Raw genomic sequence first — 23,172 nt, forward strand, 5'->3', positions numbered from 1 at the left:
TACCCTTTGCACATTCAGCAGTATATATACAGGGGAAAAAAAAAGGCAGCCAAGAAGAAAATGTCCCTGAAAGGACCCTGATGTTGAACTTGGTAAAAAAGGCATTCAGTTCAGTTCAGTCTCTCAGTCTTGTCCACCTCTTTGCGACCCCATGAATCACAGCACACCAGTTGTCCCTGTCCATCACCAACTCCTGGAGTTCACACAAACTCATGTCCATTGAATTGGTGACGCCATCCAGCCATCTCATCCTCTGTCGTCCCCTTCTTCTCCTGCCCCCAATCCCTCCCAGCATCAGGGTCTTTTCCAATGAGTTAACTCTTTGCATGAGGTGGCCAAAGTATTGGAGTTTCAGCTTCAGCATCAGTCCTTCCAATGAACACCCAGGACTGATCTCCTTTAGGATGGACTGGTTGGACCTTCTTGCAGTCCAAGGGACTCTCAAAAGTTTTCTCCAACACCACAGTTCAAAAGCACCAATTTTTGGGCACTCAGATTTCTATATAGTCCAACTCTCACATCCATATATGACCACTGGAAAAACCATAGCCTTGACTATACAGACCTTTGTTGGCAAAGTAATGTCTCTGCTTTTTAATATGCTGTCTAGGTTGGTCATAACCTTCCTTCCAAGGAGCAAGCGTCTTTTAATTTCATGACTGTAATCACCATCTGAAGTGATTTTGGAGCCCAAAAAAATAAAGTCGATGCTGTTTCCACTGTTTCCCCATCTATTTCTAGGCCTTCCTATACACATTCACTCTCCAGCTTTTTCTTTTAAGCTTTTTCATCAGCTTGTTGTTTGTCCCAATTGTTCTGCCACATTAGAACAAATCCTGCTGATTATCTTCATCAAATGCACCCAGGAAAAAACACTGTTCACACTAGATGAACTCTGATTCTGATTAAATAAAGACAATATTTGGGATGGGATTTTCCAGGGAACTTCCAGATAAATCAAATAATGAGAGTTATCTGGGAATAGGCCTTTGAAGGCACTCTAGCTCCATCCCACCCCTTTCAGTGGCTGCTAGATTGCTAGTTATCATCATGATAGTGGGATTGTTGGTTTTTAAGGCTACCATCAAATTTGGGAGAGGGAACTGGGAACAGGGCAGACTAGAATGCCACAAGGCTCTCTGCTGTTCCTGAAATTCAGGCATTTTTCCCAAGTAAACACTCCCCAGATTGTTGCAAGATTTTGGTTAATTTCCACAGTTCTAAAAAAGTTGATTTAAAAAACTTTTTTGCCAGTGTTGTTATTGCTTTGATTGAGCAGAGAATATTTGAAGGCTTTTATTCTGCTCTTCCCACTGATGTCACCTCCCATTTGTCACCTCACATATAAGAATTTGAGCTTAATTTTTCCTCTAGATTACAATCAAGAGCCTCTTAACTGAAGCCCTTTTCCGCTCAGTATAATTCATGGCTCCCAGCTCTGATCTCAGATCTCACCCTGAAGACATAGCTCCTACTTCATAAAATCCTGCAATAAATTTAGATGAACAGAACCTGGATCATCTAACCACGCCCTATACAATCTCTAGGGTAAGATAGTGTGGTCCCTTGGTTGTGGTCAGATGGAAGTAGGAGTGAAACTATGCCTGGCAACCTCCACCTGGGCCATTTAATTAGTCAGGGAGGAACAGTATTCCCAAGTAGAACAATGTTCTTCTGAACATACCATGAATGATAAATGGAATCAAAATCAGGTTCTCCTGGAACTCACAGAATCAGGTTTATCGTTTAAAAAGGAATTACGATATTCTGGTTATTCAAGATGGAGAAGGAAATGGCAAATGGCAAAGCCAGTAAGTTATATAGCCTTATTCTGCTTTGATTTCTATCTTGTTCTACACTCCATGATTATTACAACAAGCTTCAAACTCCAAACCTACACATGAACTTTTTGAATGATGACCTCTGTGATGTGCAGTAACCCTAAAGATGAAGAATTTGGTATAAGGATTTCAGGTAGGAGATAGAAGGAGGAGGAAATACTAAAGTAAAAAACAGTTTACCCATCAGGAAATGTACACCATGATTTTTCATGGATGGTGAAAATCATTGCAGAAGATACGCTGCCATGTGTCTAAGACAGACATGAATTTAAAAAAATCAAACAATTTTTTTGATTAGAAATTCTGATAAAACTATATTCATGACTACATTTTAATCATGTTACTATGTTGCTATTGAATGTTGTAATTTCAGGGTATAGATAATGAGTATATATGTATTTTTTGCTTATTTTGCTTTCAGAAATAGTTATTTGCACCCAATGAATGGGTTTTGATGAAAATAACTTTGAGAAGCAATTGTCTTATACATAATCATAAGCCTAACTTTTACATCTTAATGAAAGATTTATCTCAGTCCGTTCTCTTAGATCAAAATATTACACACAATTCAGACAATAGTGCTGTTATTTAAAATAGTACAATATTCTTGAAACAAGTGTTCATCTGGGAAATATTCTAAATGAAGTAGAGATGGGAATGTTTGGTGTCTTTTGTGGAATGATCCTATTTAGGCTAAAATTATAATTTAAATGGCTATAGTTCTAATAAAGGGAGTAAAAGAATCGTTGCACTCCCTCTTTTACTCTGAAGAAATAAATATCTCATGACTTTCAGATTGTCAGAAATTCAATCTCATTCTATATCCTGTCTTTTGGTGCCAGTACAATCATGGCAGCTACAGATAACAAGGGATTGATAATGAAAGCAAATGAAGCTATTTGCTGTGTATTTAACCTCCCTTCCCACTAGAAGATATCAGCAGAGAGTCAAGAGGCTGTTTCTTTGCTAAATCCTTGATAATTATTTGGCTGAACAAACTTTCAGATTCAGACTCTCAGAGATAGACATGGTTTTATTTGTCATTTATTACACTATTTATTTGCTATATAAATATTTCTTAGTCATCCTCAAATTTTACCTTTCATCTTCTGAATACATTCAATGACTGGAAACCCCATTTCCTTATGACACAATCCATTTCAATGCTAAATATTGATACGTTTAGAAACTTGTTCACTGTGTAAGCTGCAAATTGACTTCTTGAAATTTTAAACAATGCATTTAGTCTTACCATAGATAGGGGGGAGAAACTGAAAAACTTACATATGTGGCTACTGAGATAATACTAGGCTACAGAGAAAGAAAAATTAAAATCCTTTTGTTGAGTTACTATGATGTGAAAATATGGGCAGAGTGAGATTTTAGCATTTTGATACAAATAATATCTTACTCATTCAAATGATCTGAAAACAAAGCATGTTTGGGAGAGTTTTTCCCAAAAACTTTGGGAAAAGTTTTGGAAAGAATCAAAACAAGGAAGTATATCTGCTTTTTTGAATATATAAACATTACCTGAAGAACAAGGAGAAACACACTTAAATGATCTTTCAAGTCCCTATAAATGCCAAGAGTGTATTACTAATATTTTGTGTCAGTTGCTGACTACAACTCATCAAACACTAGTCTTCATTTTGTTCTGTCTTGTTACCAGGTTTAATTCTCATCTATTCCTACTCCTGGGCCTTTCTGGGTTTGTAGTAATTTACTGTGACACAAGAACAGAGCACATATTCTCATCATCCAGTCCTAACATCTGTCTACAGGACTTTGCTCCTAGATGCAATAACATTTCAATTACTGTATCTGAATAAACATACATAATTTTGGTTTCAGACTGAATGGTAGATACTTGATCAAAATCCAAGCCTTGAGATCACATTCACCCATGCAACAAATACCCATTGATCACCTACTATCTATAAGGTACTAATCTAGGATCCAAGGATAGGGAACGTTTATTGTTTATCAGTTCGGTTCAGTTCAGTTCAGTAGCTCAGTTGTGTCCGACTCTCCGCGACCCCATGAATCACAGCACGCCAGGCCTCCCTGTCCATCACCAACTCCTGGAGTTCACTCAAACTCATGTCCATCGAGTCGGTGATGCCATCCAGCCATCTCATTCTCTGTCGTCCCCTTCTCCTCCCGTCCCCAACTTTTCCCAGCATCAGAGTCTTTTCCACTGATCCTAATTTGGGCATGACCTTGACTGAAACTTGGGTTTCCCTGGTGGCTCAGATGATAAAGAATCTACCTGCAATGCAGGAGACCTGGGTTCAATCTCTGAGTCAGGAAGTTCCCCTGGAGAAGGAAATGGTGACCCACTCCAGGATCCTGCCTGGAGAATTCCATGAGAGAGGAGCCTGGCGAGCTACAGTCCAAGGGGTTGCAAAGAGTCAGACATGACTGAGCAACTAACACACTTTGACTGAATCTTATTTTCTTGTCTACTTTTTGTATAAGGGGTTATATTATACTGTATAATATTCACAGTGGCCCGTACTTTGTACTGCTAAAAAAAAAAAAAAAAAAGTGCTTTATTTAACAAATACTGAAGCTTGGAAAAGGTCAGTTTTCATTCCAATCCCAAAGAAAGGCAATGACAAAGAATGCTCAAACTACCACACAAATACACTCATCTCACACGCTAGTAAAGTCATGCTCAAAATTCTCCAAGCCAGGCTTCAGCAATATGTGAACCGTGAACTTCCAGATATTCAAGCAGGTTTTAGAAAAGGCAGAGGAACCAGAGGTCAAATTGCCAACATCCGCTGGATCATGGAAAAAGCAAGAGAGTTCCAGAAAAACATCTATTTCTGCTTCATTGACTATGCCAAAGCCTTTGACTGTGTGGATCACAATAAACTGTGGAAAATTCTGAAAGAGATGGGAATACCAGACCACCTGACCTGCCTCCTGCTAAACCTATATGCAGGTCAGGAAACAACAGCTAGAAACTGGACATGGAACAATAGACTGGTTTCAAATAGAAAAAGGAGTATGTCAAGGCTGTATATTGTCACCCTGCTTATTTAACTTATATGCAGAGTACATCATGAGAAATGCTGGGCTGGAAGAAGCACAAGCTGGAATCCAGATTGCCGGGAGAAATATCAATAACCTCAGCTATACAGATGTCACCACCCTTATGGCAGAAAGTGAAGAAGAACTAAAAAGCCTCTTGATGAAAGTGAAAATGGAGAGTGAAAAGGTTGGCTTGAAGCTCAACATTCAGAGAACTAAGATCATGGCATCTGGTCCCATCACTTCATGGGAAATAGATGGGGAAACAGTGGAAACAGTGTCAGACTTTATTTTTTGGGGCTCCAAAATCACTGCAGATGGTGATTTGCAGCCATGAAATTAAAAGACGCTTACTCCTTGGAAGGAAAGTTATTACAACCTAGACAGCATATGAAAAAGCAGAGACAATACTTTGCCAACAAAGGTCCATCTAGTCAAGGCTATGGTTTCCCCAGTGGTCATGTATGGATGTGAGAGTTGGACTGTGACGAAAGCTGGGTGCCACAGAATTGATGCTTTTGAACTGTGGTGTTGGAGAAGACTCTTGAGAGTACCTTGGACTGCCAGGAGATCCAACCAGTCCATCCTAAAGGAGATCAGTCCTGGGTGTTCATTGGAAGGACTGATGCTGAAGCTGAAACTCCAATACTTTGGCCACCTCATGGGAAGGGTTGACCCATTGGAAAAGACCCTGATCCTGGGAGGGATTGGGGACAGGAGGAGACGGGGATGACAGAGGATGAGATGGCTGGATGGCATCACCGACTGGATGGGCATGAATTTGGGTAAACTCCGGGAGTTGGTGATGGGCAGGGAGGCCTGGCGTGCTGCGATTCATTTGGTCGCAAAGAGTCAGACACAACTGAGCGACTGAACTGAAATGAACTGAAGAGGTACATAGGCTTCCTAGGGGGCGCTAGTGTTAAATAACCTGCCTGCCAATGCAGGAGACATAAGAGACGTAGGTTTGATGCCTGGATTGGGAAGATCCCCCAGAGGAGAGCATGGCAACCCACTGCAGTATCCTTGCCTGGAGAATCCCATGAACAGAGGAGCCTGGAAGGCTACAGTACATGGGGTCACAAAGAGTTGGACACGACTGAAGTGACTTAGCACACACGCAGGAAGTGGTACATACTAATTACTGTTCTAAGAAATTTACAAATATTGGGTCATTTAATCTTGATAACATGTCTAAGAAAGAAACCCTATTATTAGAGAAAATTGAGGCCAAAGAAGAAAAACTAACTTGACTAAGGTCACACAGAAAGTGCCAGAGCCAGAATTCAAACACAAGCAGCCTAGCTCCAGAGCCCTTGTTTGTAAGCACAAGAGGCTATGCTGAGTGAAATTCCAATTATCTTGCATGCTAAGTCACTTTGGTCATGTAAAACTCTTTGCAACAGTACGGACTGTAGCCTGTTAGGCTCCTGTGTCAATGGGATTCTCCTGGCGAGAATACGGGAGTGGGTTGCCATTCCTTACTCTAGGGAATCTTCCTGACCCAGGGATGAAACCCGGGTCTCCTGCTCGGCAGACAGATTCTTTACCACTAGTCATCTGGGAAGCCCTTGATGGATCTTAGCATAACTGTAAAGTAGAAACTCAGAACTCTGCTTTTCTCTACCTGATGGACTGCATTAGAAAAATGAAGGAGCAGGAAGCAAGAAGAAAAGCAGGATACAAGAAACTGCTTAATTGAAAATGCAATCTAGTAAAAAGAACTATACCCACAAAAATATTCCTCAAGTAATGTCATTTTTAGAGAATATATTGCTCATGTATGAAATTAAAACTATCAAATTGCTTCCATTACAAGATGATGTGGTTTATTTTTCATGCTTGTATTAAGCCCAGTTGCTGGACACAGTCCTTAAAACTACAGTTGCTTCTCTAGTAATTCACACATTTCCCTGGAAGAAGAGCAGAGTTTATACAGAGATTTTTTTTTTTTTAAAGGCAGCTTGCATACTTCAGCATTACTCAAATATGTGTTCATCCACAAATCTATCTCCTTCTAGGTACTGCCTAAGCTTTTGATCTAATCTTGTATATAGATTTCATATGTTGGTTTCATAGGTTTCCTAATCTATCAAACAGCAAAGGTAAAAAATTGTTTTAGAGAGCAAAAAAGTGAGTTTTCTGGGCATGTGGATGGTGTTAGTTTTAATTGTTTTTTTTGAAATTTTGCTCTTAAGTTTGGAGGGAGTAGAGTCAAATGCAAAAATATCTCTAGCCAAGTCTCATCACTTAATATGTGTAGCTATAGACTAAGCAGATTAGTTGGATTTAATTCCTATAGGGTTTTCTAAAAATGAATGCATTAGAAAGATGGGTAAATAAAGATGCTTTCATTAAGGTAGTTATAGTGGTGTATTGTGAATTATGAGCTAAATAAGAAGGAAACAAACATTAGTGAACAATTTAAAACATGCTTCTCAATTTTGGATTTCAAAATATTTTCTGTATGGAAGTGTTAGTTGCTCTGTCATGTCTAACTCTTTGCGACCACATGGATTGTAGCCTGACAGGCTCCTCCATCCATGGGATTTTCCAGGGAAGAATATTGAAGTGGGTTGTGATTTCCTTCTCCAGGGGCTCTTCCCAACCCAGGGATCTAACCCGGGTCTCCTGCATTGCCGGCAGCCTCTTTACTGTCTGAACCACCAGGGAAGCCTTTTCTGTATTAGGTGGGTAGGATATGGCTTATTGAAGGAGTACATTTAGCAATATCTGACAGGGATATTTAAGTCAGAATTTAAAAAGAAATAACAACGTAAGAATGGCCAAATAGAAACATTCTAAGACCTGTATTTTACTATAACTCACACACAATGAAATAAAATAATGGATAATGCATTTTGATTTGCCTCTCTTTCTGAGTCTAAACTGTTGATAAACTTCAAACAGTGAAGTTAAGGGAATGGGTATGAGACAGTGTCAAGAGTCTATTGTACATCCCATGTTGTTACACGTGGTCTAAGATGGCAGCTTCTTGCTTTAAAGACCTTATTCGTCATTACAGACTGTTCTTATTCTTAGTTCAAAAGCTTGGAAATGGCTGTGAGGTGCTGTAGCTCTCTGCATCTCTACTTTCTGATCTCTGTATGCATCCAGGCTTTCATTGGTCCCATTATTTGTTCTGTAGAAGCTCCACTCTTCTGTTCTTTATGATACATGGAGAAAATGCATCAAGAATCTTCTTCAGTAGCATTGAGAAATATGTTCCAGACCAGACAATCTAGAACCGGCATCAGTAAACCAAAACCCACAGGCTAAATCTAGCATGCCACCTGCTCTTCTAAACAAAATTATATTAGATCACAGTGCTTTCATTGCTTTATGTATCACTGGTGGCAGAGGTGAAGAGCTGGGACATCAATCATGTGGGCTGCAAAGCCTAAACTCACTGTCTGGTCCTTTGCAGAATTTTCTGACTTCTGGTTTAGAGTAGCATTGTGTTTATATCTCAGGACTAATAATGGAAGGCCCCATTAGGTCCTCTTCAGAGGTGACTGTAGTGGACAGACAGAAATGTAGTCCCCAAAGGGCTTCTCTTTCTTACCCTACATGACCTGCCACCTTCAGTGCTGTAACCATCTTCTTCCAGAGGCCAAGGGTTGCTGAAATCGCTGGTGCTGACCCTTTGGCTGCCCCAAGAGCTCTGATGGCTCTTGATATGAACTACACCTGAAACTGACATGTGGCAGTTTTTCAATAGATTTGGGAGATGATGCAGATTTTGCTACTTTTACTTTTGAAACTAGATCCCACATGCCATGTGGTATAGGCAAAAATGATGAAAAAAATTTTAAAAATAGAATAAGTTTTTCCTAATTCTCTAAATTGGTAGTTTTTCCCCTTGGTGTGACACTCTGCCCACAGTTTTTGTTCTGATATCTTAGGGCAGAAAGACATGAAGAAAATTGCTTCTCCTAATTTCCTTCAATAGGTGACAGAGTTTAGATTAAACAGACAAGAAGTTTTGTTTGCTGAGATGCAAAGTTCCCACCTCTTTTTCCTACTGAATGGAGTTTCTGGAAGTATGATGTTTACTCCCACAATTGCTCTAATTGTGAGTGGAAGCACTAATTGAAAAAATCAGGAGAATTTTGTTTTTAAGCGCTCATGCTAATGATTACATTCATCTGTTTGAATAATGATGAACTGGGTTTTTGCTGTGGAAATTCTTATCACAATGGTCTGACTCTAACTCATGCCCTGCTTGTAGCTTTGATTTACGATGTACTACTTATTGTTTGCCAGCTATTTTTAAAACTACAGAATGGAAAAGAGAAAAGGTTTTCAGCAGTGATACATCTACAAGGTGAATTCTGGAAGCTTCAAATGCAGGCTTTAATCCTTCTCACAGGATAGCTACTGACTCGGGCTGCTGAACAACACTTGGACTTTTCAGGCACATTAGGGATTCAGAACAGGTTCTGTCCAGACACCCTTGTGCTCTTTTGCCATTCTAATAGTGGCATTTTGTCTCTGGGTGGAATCTTCTCACATTACATTTAGGGAAAGTGATTTATTCCTAGGCTTCAGCTTCCCCAAAGCTACAGTCACATGAGTTGACTAAAATTAATTCCCTAATGTATCCTGTTGTGCAGTCTCTGAAGAAGGAAATCAGATCCTCCTTATTTTTTCTGTCTTGTGTCCCCGTGCATTTCCATCATGCTTGTGTGTGTATGCGTGTGTGCACGTATGCTGGCAAAGATTAAGAAAATGGGAACTGAAGTGACAAGGAAAGGAATTATATTTTATAAAAAAGTGGTTTGTGGGGCAGAGTCTTATTTTGTTTTTAATTTAGCCACATGAGAGAGAAAGAAAGCTAAATCAAAATTCACAAGGGTTTTAGGATTGTTTTAGGGTGAGAAATCGGCCAGCAAGCTCTTTCAGACTCTGTCATATCATGTATGTGCTGAGTTTACCGTACAAGCTGGGGAAGGTGTTTGAAAAACAGTTTCTTGGAGGTTTTCCTTCTTTTTAGAGAAGAGTCAATACATTATACACTGAAGGATTTTTTTTTTAAGTTTCTCTTTTTGAGGGTGTATTTATTGTGACTTAAATATCTAGTTTTCACAGAGGTTTCTTTACCCTCCTTGGCCAGAACAAGAACATGCTTGGCAGTAAAAGTGTGGATAGAAAGATTCACTTGGAAAAAAATCTAAGTCAGAAAACATTTACCAGAATTGACAGAAATGAGTATTTGGTATTTATTTTAAGGATCAACTGCTACTTTAAGAAAGCATAATTTTTAATGTAAAGTTTAGGATTATAGAATTTATGTGTGGATGTGGGTATGTATGCATTTAGGATGGAAAACATCAATTCCAATTCAAACAGTTTACTTATTTAAATTAATCATAGACTTGGCCATAAGAATGGAGATTTGAAGGAGGATTTCTATGACATAAATAGTACTCAGCGTGCATGCCCAGTTGCTTCGGTCATGTCCGACTCTATACAGTTCTATGGACTGTAGCCTACCAGCTTCCTCTGTCCATGGGATTCTCCAGGCAAAAATACTGGAGTGGGTTGCCATTTTCCTTCTCCACGGGATCTCCCTGACCCGGGTATCAAACTCTTGTCGCCTACATCTCCTGCATTGTAGGCAGATTCTTTACCACTGAGCCACCAGGGAAGCCCTGAAGCCAAAACAATGAGACAAAACAGGAAACAGCTGTTGCCTAAAAACTTATTTTATCCAGTGAAAATTTCAGAGAATGTGATCCAAATTCTGGTTTTCTTAGCACTTCACCATCCGCCAAAGATTTTTGTTTGTTTTAATGCTTGGAGAAAATAATCACAAAAAAGATAATGTGATTCTAAGCAGACTGTCACTAATGTCATAGCTATACGAGCGTAACTCAGAGATGCTGTGGGTTCAATCGCCCGGCCAAAGATTAGTTTAAATGCCTAAAATCCATCTAAACTACTGCTCATCATTACTTAAAAGAGAGCAATCAGGTCCAAATAGCATAGGACATAGGACAAAAAGCATTTTGAAGATGTGATAAAGGTAGAAAAATGCAGAAAAAACAAAATCTTAAGTTTATGTCTATAGATTTGTCTCTCTTTACGTTGACAAATTGGGTAGGATACAAATTGGTAAAGTCGCCAGTGTTGTTGTTCATTTAGTCGTTCTTGAAAACCAGGGCATTATTAGTGAGTATCATTACATAAATGAGCGTCATAATTTCTGCAGTTCAGCATTTGGCACAGTGACAGCTGTTAGTGACTTGGCTGAAGACTGCAATGTATCTGGTAGCTTCAATTTGGAATTACCCAGATCACAAGCACAAACAGATTTTTTCCCCCAAAACATCTGTATCTTCCAGATCTTATATTTATTTGTTAAGGATCTGTTGAGTGCCTGCTACAAGAAGAATAGCGTTATAGAGATCCAAAACTGGACATCCACCTGCCCCAGGTTCATCTCTCAAATTAGGGGGCCCCAAGTCTTTCTAAAAATTCAATAACCTTAGTTCCCTGAAAACCAGGGCACTTTGCCTGAGGGAGATGCTGAGTATCTTGCCAATGAACCTGATCTATTGGCTCTGAGTCAGGAAAACATTTTTCTCTCCATTTAATTAGTAATTGCCCTGGATTTTTCTACATTGATCTTTATACGGAAAATGCTCTCATGGAGCTAATCTAATGCCAAGTCTGTGATGTAAGATGCTTTATTGCTTTGACTTTGTAGGAATATGAGGAGAGAACAGCTACTTATGAATTCTGAAAGAGGCAGTATGCAGGTTTCCATAAACACAGATGACACTCTTGATAAAACGGAAATGTTCTTTATCTTTCGTAAGGAAATGATAGCAGAACTTGATGATGTCAGCTGGCACTGAGTCACGCATTTCTCCCTTTTTATCCAAAGGTTGAGATGCCACTCAACATTTATACAGCGATAGCTTCTACTATGTGGTGGGAACACTGGGTAAGGAATTAGCAGTGCAGACACGAAGGAGCATAAGATCTCTGTTCTTAAGAAGTTCACATGATGCTGGAGAGATAAGATAATCTTGACATAATGAGAATCTTGTTCTATTATAGACATGAGGACAGAGTAGACACTTATACCTGAGAAAGGTTTGAGTTGTCTCCACCGAAGTGCTAAAGAATTAGGGAAAGGAAAGGAAAAGACATGGCTAGGGGAATCATGTAAACAAAGCTACTATTGAAAAGTACTACCTGGTACACAGTAAATGCTTTGCAAGACTCACCCTCCTGAATGGCCGTGAAGCCAGAGACAGTCATTATAGCAGTTCCTGGAGGTATATGGCAAAGCCCAAGTTTATCTTCCCAAGTTATATACCAGCTGCACCTGCCTGTTTCTGTTGCTGAGTTCCCCCTGAGAGGTTAGACAGTATTTCTTATGTGTCAAAGATTTTTTTCCCTGGATCTCCTTTCTCCCTATGTTTGCATTGCCTTTCTGTAGCTGATTGCTGGTTCAAGCTGTCTTTCCTGCTCAATGGTGTTTTTTCCCTGCCATCTTTACTGGAGGTTGTGCCAACTACAAGTTCTGCTGTTTCTTAATTATATCCTTAATCTCTATAGGCTTATAACAGAAAGCCTTTAGTTCGAGGCTGCAAGAAAAGTGAATGTAAGAGCAGCAAATAATACACAAAATGAAACCATTCATAACTGTTTTTTTTTTTTTAATGGGAATGCTAGCAGCTGCTCCATTCCAATTATTTCTGTTATCTGCAGAATTTCTCATTGAAGACAAGAATAATCACTGCAGTCAGCAGCTTGAAAAATGTAGCTCTCTATAAAACACAGACTTCATAAAACTGCAAAATAACAGGAAGTTTATCCATACTTGAATACAGGGAAAACTAAAACTGGGAAAACAACAGTATCCGAGGTTATACCTCCAGAGGGCTTTCCCAGTTGACAGATATTCATTCATTCATGCATAATCTTACTGGAAATTTTATCAACCCCACTTCATAGATGAGGAAACTAAAGCACTCAGCACATTCAAGTTCATGTAGCAATTCAGCAGCTAAAATCACGAGCAGAACCCTGATTTTCCAGTTCCCAGGCCTATGATTTATTTTCCTATGTCACTGCTCTCATTTTTCCCACACTGTTACCTACCAGATGGCAGCCACAGCTGAAGCCAGTGTCTGAATATTCTTGTGTTATGGCTCTTTATTTAACATAAATGTAATGTGATATTGCCACTTCCTCTATTAATATGAATGTTGTTTCTGGTGGGAACATCTCTCCCTATACATCTTCCAGGAATAGTTTTCTAATAAGACTTAACATCCTGTATTACTATACTTTCACATGATGGAACACCCCCTCAAAAAAGTATTTTTCAATTTTCTATGATAAATAGTTGCCAGCACTTTCCTTATATGGGCTAGCTTCACTGAATCCATGTCAGAGAGTTTGTTTGTTTTGATAAATATAAGAAGATTCCTACTTTGTCTTTCCAAATACCATACCTATTTCTAGGTGTTTGTCCGTGTCTTGTTTCCATGCTTCCGCCTTTCCTTTCATCCATCACTATATCCATTCATCTCTTCTTTTAGCCAAATGATCACTATACAGCACTTACCATGTGCAGGGGACTATTCTGGATGCCACAAAAGACAAAGATCCATGCACTAAATTCTTATCCCATAAGCTTAAAGCCCGATATGTAAACCAGGACCTATCATTTAATTAATTCATTAAATCATTCCCCCACTCCACAGATTTTTATGGAGCAGCTGGCACATGTTAAATCCGTGCAAAATAGTAGTGAACCAAAGAGATGCTGCCACTGCCCATTATAGACTGTTTAATTGAATGAAGAGCTATTGTATTATTGCCACACTAAAATAGTAGCTGAGTACTCAGGGAATGGGGCTGCCCAAGTGGCTCAGTGGTAAAGAGTCTGCCTGCCAATGCAGGAGACACTGGAGATACTAGTTTGATCCCTGGGTTGGGAAGATCTCGTGGAGGAGGAAATGGCAACCCTCTTCAGTACTCTTGCCTGAAGAATCCCATAGAGAGAGGAGCCTGGTAGGCTGCAGTCCATGGGGTTGGAAAGAATTGGACATAACTGAGCCCCTGAGCACACACGCACTCGAGAGAATACATAGGAGCCACACCTCTAATGAAGGCAGAAAGGCTTCTGAAAGAAGAGAAATCTGCTATCTAAAATGTAAAAGGAACAAATGTGCTAGGAAGAAGAGAGATAAAGGCCGTGAAGAGAAAGAAAATTTGTTAGAGAACTCCAAACACAGTTTAACATGACTGTTTCTGGATGTGAAGGGAGGGACTGGTGAGAAATAGGCCCCACTCGGTAGGTGCCATGTAAATGAGTGCATTCTGCAGATTAGAATTTTTAAGATAACTCTTTAAACATCCTTAGGTGTTTGTTTTTAAAGCTCTCTGTCTCCTTAGACCAGTCAGTGGTTCTCCAAATGTTCTCAGAACCAGCAGCATAGGAACTGCCCAAGAATTTGTTCAAAATGCAAATTCTTGGGCTTCACCCTAGAGCTACTGAATCAAAACGGTGAGATGGAGACTCACCGATTCATGGTTTTTGCATCTTTCAGTTGATTCCACTGCACACTCATTTTGAGAACCACTAGATCAGAGAGATCTAGTGTCCAGGTGTCACAACGGTAAAAATTTGCCTGGAAATGGAGGAGACACAAGAGATGTGAGCTTGATGCCTGGGTAGGGAAGATCTCCTGGAGTAGGAAATGACTACCCACTCCAGTATTCTTGGCTGGGAAATTCCATGGACAGAGGAACCTGGTAGGCTATGGTCCAGACTGGACACAGACTGTGTCCAATACACACACACACACACACACACACACACACACACAGATCAGAGAGAAACAAGACTGGAGGAAGAGGAACCATGCAGGAGATTGGGTCAATAACCTATATAAGATGACACAAAAAATTACAATGTGAGCTAGAGGGTGTCATGAGGCATGACCAACTGCCATGTTTGCTCAAGGGAAGCAGGTCAGCTGTTAAAATAGGCTGCTTAGGGGAGAGGTCATTTGAGCTGAATCTGTGACTTTTTAACTCTTAATTTACTATCCAATGTATTACTTTTTTCTGACTATATTCCTGATTGTAGTTTTGAAAAATTCCTAAATGTAGCTTGATAGAAATAGTGACTACTGGGTTATCTATCTTCCTAGTGAATAGTTTCTCCACTAGTCTATCAGGAAAACTTGTGCAAAATCAATTGCCTCAGACTCTTGTGTACAATTTTTGACATTTACCCCAATGAAAAATACTTCACTGACCATTTTTGAATTGAGCCTATTTTTTAAATTGCTCATATATATATATAACTTAAAATGATGAGGAATACATATATGGGTCTTCAAAACAAATATGTATATAATTATGTATTGGGATGCATGTATGTGTACATATAGATGTAAAATATGGTTTTCTTTACCATTTACTGGATATTCACATAGATATCCTAGAGAAATTAACTGTAATAGTTCTTGAACACAGTATTGTCTATTTCCTTTTCTCCCTCCTTCTTTCCTTTCTTCCTCCATACTTATTTTCTTTTTCTCTCCTCTCTCTGTATTTGAGCTCTGACCAATTGGATTATAAATACTTAAGCAGAAGATATGTTATTTGACCATGTAGCATAGAATTGGTGCAGAAAAATATTTTAAATTGCATACTATTCTTTTTGTGTATAGGCAAACGGAAACTTTGCAAAATTTGTTTTTCTTCATATTCACAGATCTAGCTGATCTGCCAAAATAAAATCTTTTTGTTTTTTATTTCATCAACTTAACACTTGTTTTAATAAACATTTCTGACTTTTCTTAATGCCTTATTATACCTGATTTGTTATAATTATCATCCACAGTATTCAATTCTAAAAATTAATGACACTGAGGTTTTGATGCCCCAAGTGAAAAAAAAAGCCCTGAAACATAATCATTGTATATATATCAAGTGTATGTATTCAATTTTCTTCTCAGTTTAGATGTTCTTGTATAAAGTAAGTCCAGTGTAAAATATTCAGAAAAATCTTAGAAGGATTAGTCGTAAGAAAGCTGAACAAAGAGTGAACTTTGCCAAGTCTTCTAAAAAGCCAGCTGTATGCATCTGCTTGTTAGCATGTAGCATTATTCTGAGCTGGGAATTGTGTATACTTCACAGTGTACATGGGCTGTTTGTCCTGGGAACATATTTTGTGGCTGCCAAAACTAAACAGTTAGCCAGTTCCCGTGAGAGGAACATGATGGTTCTGAAACAAAGAGAAATAAACTGAAAATAGAGGGCTGCTCTCATTGTTAGAATGAACTAGAAGCAAGAAAAAATATGAATCAAGTCAGATTAGCTACTCACAAAACTTTGGAGTTTAATGATTACTAATAATGACAAAACACTGCAGGGTACCATTTCTTATTTTGGTAAACACCTTGATAAATAGGACACTTTAAAAATAATATGTGATATTCAGTGATGCAGTATAGCAGACTATGTTCTGAATAAAAATATTAATATCCAACTTAATGTTCTGAACAAAAATATTAATATCCAACTTAAAACTTTAATTAGAACTTCAGATTGCTTATTCATGCTAAATATAGAATGAATCCTAGATTATTTTTTATTACTTATGGGTTAGGATTAGATTCAGATGCACTTAGCAAAAACAAAAACTAAGGAAGAGTAACAGAAAATCCCAAACAGCTGAGGCTTAAATAATAAAAGCCGAGACAAATAATCTGACATATTCCTCCCAGGGCAGCTTCACTGTGTCTGCCAGGGCCTCAGACTTCAAGCTCAAGGCTTGACACTCCCTCAGTGCCACCCTCCAGATCAAGGTGAAAGAGACTCAGGAACTCATAAATCTCTATTCCAGACTACGGGATGGAAGAAGTAAGAAATAAAGGTTTCCTCTTTTCCTCTTATAAAAATAATTCTATCCCACGTTTCCCAGATATTTTAACATAGCTTCAATCACACTATGTATATAATGTAATTTTTTTCTTATCCATAATTTTTTCATGCCCATAACTCTCACTGAAATTGCTCCTTCAGACTCTTTTGAACAGATGTTCCAAAATTAGTTAACTTTCCCCCATTCTTGGACATTTTTAGCTCTGTTTTCACTTCTATAGATAAAATGCAGTGAATACAGACAGGCATTTCTTGTGTGCTATTTTCAAATGGGGGAGTCTTTACAAAATGGGACATGAGACCAAAGAATGCAAACATGTTTACAATACTTGAAACATATTGCAAAATTGTTTTCCAAAAGGAACAGTGCTTGTTTACTTTGCTATGGCCAGAGTATGACTGACTTTACCAGTCAGAGCATTTTTTAGTATGCTCTGGAAAAGCATGCGCTGTCAACAGGTTTGAATGTCTGATTCCGTAAGTGAAAAATGGTGCCATGCTACAACTTTTTTCTAATTCTATTTATTCCTTTTATTGAGATTGCAGACTTTTCAATATATTAGTTTACTAAGTGTACTTTCTCTTGAAGGACTTCATTAATCATATTTTATACCTAGTCATTGGGATATTTTTTTCCCCAATTTTCCAGTCAATTTGCATGTAAAAATACAATTTTATCATTTTAAAAATTTTATAGTAGCTTAGAATTTTTATATCACTGAATGCTGATTATTTAGTTGAACATTTCTTCTTGTTATTTACTGACATCATAGCCATCATACTTTAAATGGTCACGTATAATTGAGTCTACTTGGTGATTCATAATTTTCATAGTTCTTCATGACTGTTCATTTATGAACACTTCATTTGCAATTGCTATTGTTTAATTCATGTGCTCATTCATTGCTCACTCTTCATGCATTCAACAAGCATTAACTGAATGTCCTTTTTTGTATCCAGTGCTAGATAAAAAGTGGTAGATAGGACAGGGTTCCAGTTCTTGTAGAATTTGCATATTTTCTGATGAATAATTTAACTATATAGATTGCAGTTCACAGGGGAATGGTCTTGGACAAAGAGTGATGTGACAAAGAAGCAAGGCGTGCTCAGCATTTATGTATACATTTCTCCATAGAAAAACAAAACGCTTTGAGAAACATCACAAGCAAATGTCTAGCTTTCAGGGGATGGAACAATAAAGAAGGATATGCTCTACTTCACAGGTTAAGCTGACAACATGCAGAAGATTCACTTTCGTTTTGCTAATAAAGATAATGGATTTGGACTAATCAATCAAGGACTCTCATTTCTAAGGTGACTGGACTGCTTCTCTTTATCACGTCCCTCAGTGGCAGTGGCCCCCTTCCTACTGAAATATGTTGAAGAGTCCCCATAGCAATGATGGTAGCCATGAAGGGTTCCCTCACAGCCCTACAAATATGTTTTCTTTTCACCATGCTAACTCCTCCAAAACACTCATAATTCCTCAGAGTTGATCTACGTTTACTGATGCCTACTCTTCCAACTACAATCGGCAGTTTCTGCAAATAGTTCCGGGGAAGGCAATGGCACCCACTCCAGTACTCTTGCCTGGAAAATTCCATGGGCGGAGGAGCCTGGTGGGCTGCAGTCCATGGGGTCGCTACGAGTTGGACACGACTGAGCGACTTCACTTTCACTTTTCACTTTCATGCATTGGAGAGGGAAATGGCAACCCACTCCAGTGTTATTGCCTGGAGAATCCCAGGGACGGGGGAGCCTGGTGGGCTGCCGTCTATGGGGTCGCACAGAGTCGGACACGACTGAAGCAACTTAGCGGCAGCAGCAGCAAATGGTTCCACACAGACCACCTGGAAGAAGAGAATTTAAGGATGAACGTTAGAAGTAAGGGTTGTGGTTGTCACACAGGTGGAACAATACCAGGTATAGAGTATATATACAGACTTTTTCAAACTTAGCTGAGGCATGAACTATTTTTACTCATTATCTTTAATGAGCAGGTAATGAACAAATATGAATATACCAGTAATGATTTCCCATATTAAGTGAATTTTTATTTTAGAATGATTTAAGTCAGCAAAGTGATTCAGTTATACATATACATACATTTTTTTCATCTTCTTTTCATCATGGTTTATCCCAGGAGATTGAATATAGGTCCCTGTGCTATACAGTAAGACCTTGTTTATCCATTCTGTATATACTAGTTTGCATCTGCTAATGTGGGGAGCTCTCTGTTTACAAATTTGACACCTAATTCCACTTTGAAGAAAATGCCTGAGACCAGTTGAGGCTCTCTAGTCATGGGTGGCTCAGCTGGTAAAGAATCCGTCTGCAAGGCAGGAGACCAGGGTTCAATTCCTGGGTCAGGAAAATCCCCTGGACAAGGGATAGGCTACCCACTCCAGTATTCTTGGGCTTCCCTGGTGGCCCAGATAGTAAAGAATATGCCTACAATGTGGGAGACCTGGGTTTGATCCCTGGATCGGGAAGATCCCCTGGAAGAGGGCATGGCAACCCACTCCAGTATTCTTGCCTGGAGAATCCCCATGGACAGAGGAGCCTGGCAGGCTACAGTCCTTGGGTTCGCAAAGAGTCGGACATGATTGAGCGACTAAAAACAAAAAATCACAATACCCATTGTTACTATAGAAAAATCTGAAAATATTATTAAACAGAAATAAAAACAATAGGATCAGCTATAATTCAATTACTCAGAGAAAACCACTGTGAATATTTTAATGGATACATTTTAGGCACTTCCCCTTATTTGTATAAGAATTTTTATAGAAATTACTTATACTTTGCCAACTGCTATTAGCTACTCTTATCAGTGAAACTAAAACATAAACATCTTTCCTTATCAGTAAATGTATATATTTCCAGACCGTCATTTTGTCATCATATCACGTTATCATTTGAATGAAGCATGATATATATATATATATGTGTATATATCTCCATGTTTATACTCTATAAAACTTTAATGAAATTCTTATAAATATATTTTCATACCTGTTAATACTGCCTTAGAAAATATTCCTAGATATGGGATCTATGTATTAGGCTAGCACATATTTTAGTGCCTTTAAAATATAAGACCAAATGCTCCTGCAAGAATGCTGGGCCAATTATAACAATCTCAAGTACTCCTAAACACAGCATTTTGTTTATTCAGTGGGGATACTTGAACAGTGTTAACTCATTTTTTAAATTTGTAATTATTTAATAATATAAAAATTGAAGATACTTTCTCCATGTTTTTGCATTTTCCACAAATAAGATTTATTTATTAATTTAAAATTAATTTAATCTTTGTATGATAATATCAATATTAGGCCTTTGCTTACCAGGTCCCCTTCATAGATCACAGCCTTGTCATGGCAAACAAAGGGGCTTGTATAGCTCAATGAGGCTATGAGCCATGCCATGCAGGGCCACCCAAAACGGATGGGTTACAGTGAAGAGTTCTGACAAAATGTTGTCCACTGGAGGAGGAAATGGCAACTCACTCCAATATTCTTGCCATGAGAACCCCATGAACAATATGAAAAGGCAAAAAGATATGACGCTGGAAAATGGGGCTTCAGTTCAGAATATGTCCAATATGTTCCTGGGGAAGAGCAGATTAATAATAGCTCCAGAAAGAATGAAGCAACTGGGCCAAAACAGAAACAATTCTTAATTATTGATGTGTCTGGTGGTGAAAGCAAAGTCTGATGCTGTAAAGAACAGTACTGCATAGGAACCTGGAATGTTTGGCTCATGAATTAGGGTAAATTGGATGTGGTCAAGGAGGAGATGACAAGAGTGAACGTCGACATCTTAGGAATCAATGAAGTAAAATGGATGGAAATGGGAGAATTTAATTCAGATGACCATTATATCTACTACCTTGGGCAAGAATCCCTTAGACGAAATGGGGTAGCCCTCATAATCAACAAAAGAGTCCGTAATGCAGTACTTGACAGCCTCAAAAATGACAGAATGAACTGTTTGTTTTCAAGGCAAGTCATTCAGCATCATAGTAATACAAGCCTATGCTCCAAATACTGAACATTTGCTGGTCGTGGAGAAAGCAAGGGGATTCCAGAAAAATATCTACTTCTGTTTCACTGACCATGCTAAAGTCTTTGATTGTGTGTATCACAACAAACTGTGGAAAATTCTTAAAGAGATGGGAGAACCAGACCATCTTATCTGACTCCTGAGAAACCTTTATGCAGGTCAAGAAGCAACAGTTAAAACTGGATGTGGAGCAACTGACTGGTTCAAAATGGACATAAGAGTAAGAAAAGCCTGTATAGCGTCAACCTGCTGATTTACCTCATGTGTAGAATACCTCATGCAAAATGCCTGGCTGGATGAATCACAAGCTGGAATCAAGATTGCTGGAGAAATATCAACAACCTCAGATAAGCAAATGATACCATTCTAATGGCAGAAAACCAACAGGAACTAAAGAGCCTCTTGATGAGGGTGAAAGAGGAAAGTGAAAAAGCTGTCTTGGAACTCAACTTTAAAAAAACTAAGATCATGGCGTCTGGCCCCATCATTTCATGGCAAGTAGAAAGGGAAAAAGTGGAAGCAGTAACAGATTTTATTTTCTTGGTCTCCAAAATCACTGCATATGGTGACTGCAATCATGAAATTAAAAAACATTTGTTCCTTGGAAGGAAAGTTATGATAAACTTAGCATATTACAAAGCAGAGACACCACTTTGCCAATAAGGTCCATATAGTCAAAACTATGGATTTTCTGGTAGTCATGTATGAATGTGAGAAGGCTGAGTGCCAAAGAATTGATGCTTTCAAACTATGGTGCTGGAGTCGACTCCTGAGAGTCCCTTGCACAGCAAGGAGATCCAACCAGTCTAATCCTAAAGGAAACCAACCCTAAATATTCATTGGAAGGACTGATGCTGAAAATGAGGCTCCAATACTTTGGCTACCTGATGCAAAGAGCCAACTCATTGAAAAAGATCCTGATCCTGGGAAAGATTGAGGGCAGGAGGAAGAGACGACAGAGGATAAGATGGTTAGAAAGCATCACCGACTCAGTGGATGTGAATTTGAGCAAACTCCAGGAGACAGTGGAGGACAGAGGAGCCTGGTGTGCTGCAGTCCATGGGGTCTCAGATTCGGACATGACTTAGCAGCTGAACAACAACAAAACACCAGGATTTGACAAATGTTTACTGCAAAAGGAATAAACATTTGAGAATCCTGTATCACTTAAAGGGTATCATTATGGGGACTTCCCTAGTGGTCTGGTGGCTAAGACTCCATGTTCCCAATGCAGGGGCCTTGGGTTTGATCCCTGTTTGGTGACTGGATTCCACATGTCCCAGCTAAAGATCCTGCATGACATAACAAAGACTGAAGATTGTGCGTGTGGCAACTAAAACCCAGCACAGCCAAATAAATAAATAGTATCATTATGAAGAATAATATGGAAAAGCTGTAAAACTGCCAAATAATATTTTAGGGATGGCAGTAACCTAAAGAAACATTGGTCCAAATAGTTACTACGTTGTTTAATGTCAAACATCTGGTGGTGAATAGTCATTTAACACAATGCAACAGGGATATGATTTGGCAAAATTGTCTTAAAAGAAATTATAATGGATAGAGGAGAGATGAAAAGACCTGAAGATTAGAGGTAAGAATTAAGTTAATGTGAAAAGTAATTAGCATCAAGTGAAAGAGTTATGGAACTGATTAGGTAGCTCAACTTTAGACTCTTGGATGGAGAACCCATGATATGTACACATTTCTTTGATGTGATTCAGCATTTCAGAGTGCTTTTTCCTATAGGGAATTTACTGTCCTCAAATTATTTCTGTGAATTTTATTCAGGACTTTAATGTTCATTTTCCTTTTGCCCCAGAGACCAGCATTCCTCTAAAATTACTCAGTAATCTATACTGCATGGAAATCAAATGTCTTTCTTTTTATTCATGATCACTGAGTATGGTACAAATTGCTCTTACAAATGACCTCTGCTTCCAATGACTTTTTCAGTAACATAAAATAGTCACTATTTCTCTGAAACAACGTTTAAAAATACCGCTGCTTTTTATTAATTCTATTTTTAATTAGATAGATTCTCTTTATGCTGTACATTTGATTATTTATAAATTTATTGGTAATGTGATATGTTATCTAAACTATACTGAATTGCAACAGATGATTTTAAACCAATCTAAATTAGAGCATGACTATGTTAGTATCAAAAATGATTGACTTTTGGATTCTGTCTCTTCCATAATGATACATTTAATTCTTCAATAACAGTTTTCTTTGAATGTAGGTAACATCTGCGGGATCAGGGAAAAAGCAAGAGAGTTCCAGAAAAACATCTATT

The sequence above is a fragment of the Moschus berezovskii genome, chromosome 19 (genome assembly GCF_049115385.1).
Source record: "Moschus berezovskii isolate FMDL1 chromosome 19, NW_MosBer_1.0, whole genome shotgun sequence".
Lineage (NCBI taxonomy): Eukaryota > Metazoa > Chordata > Mammalia > Artiodactyla > Moschidae > Moschus > Moschus berezovskii.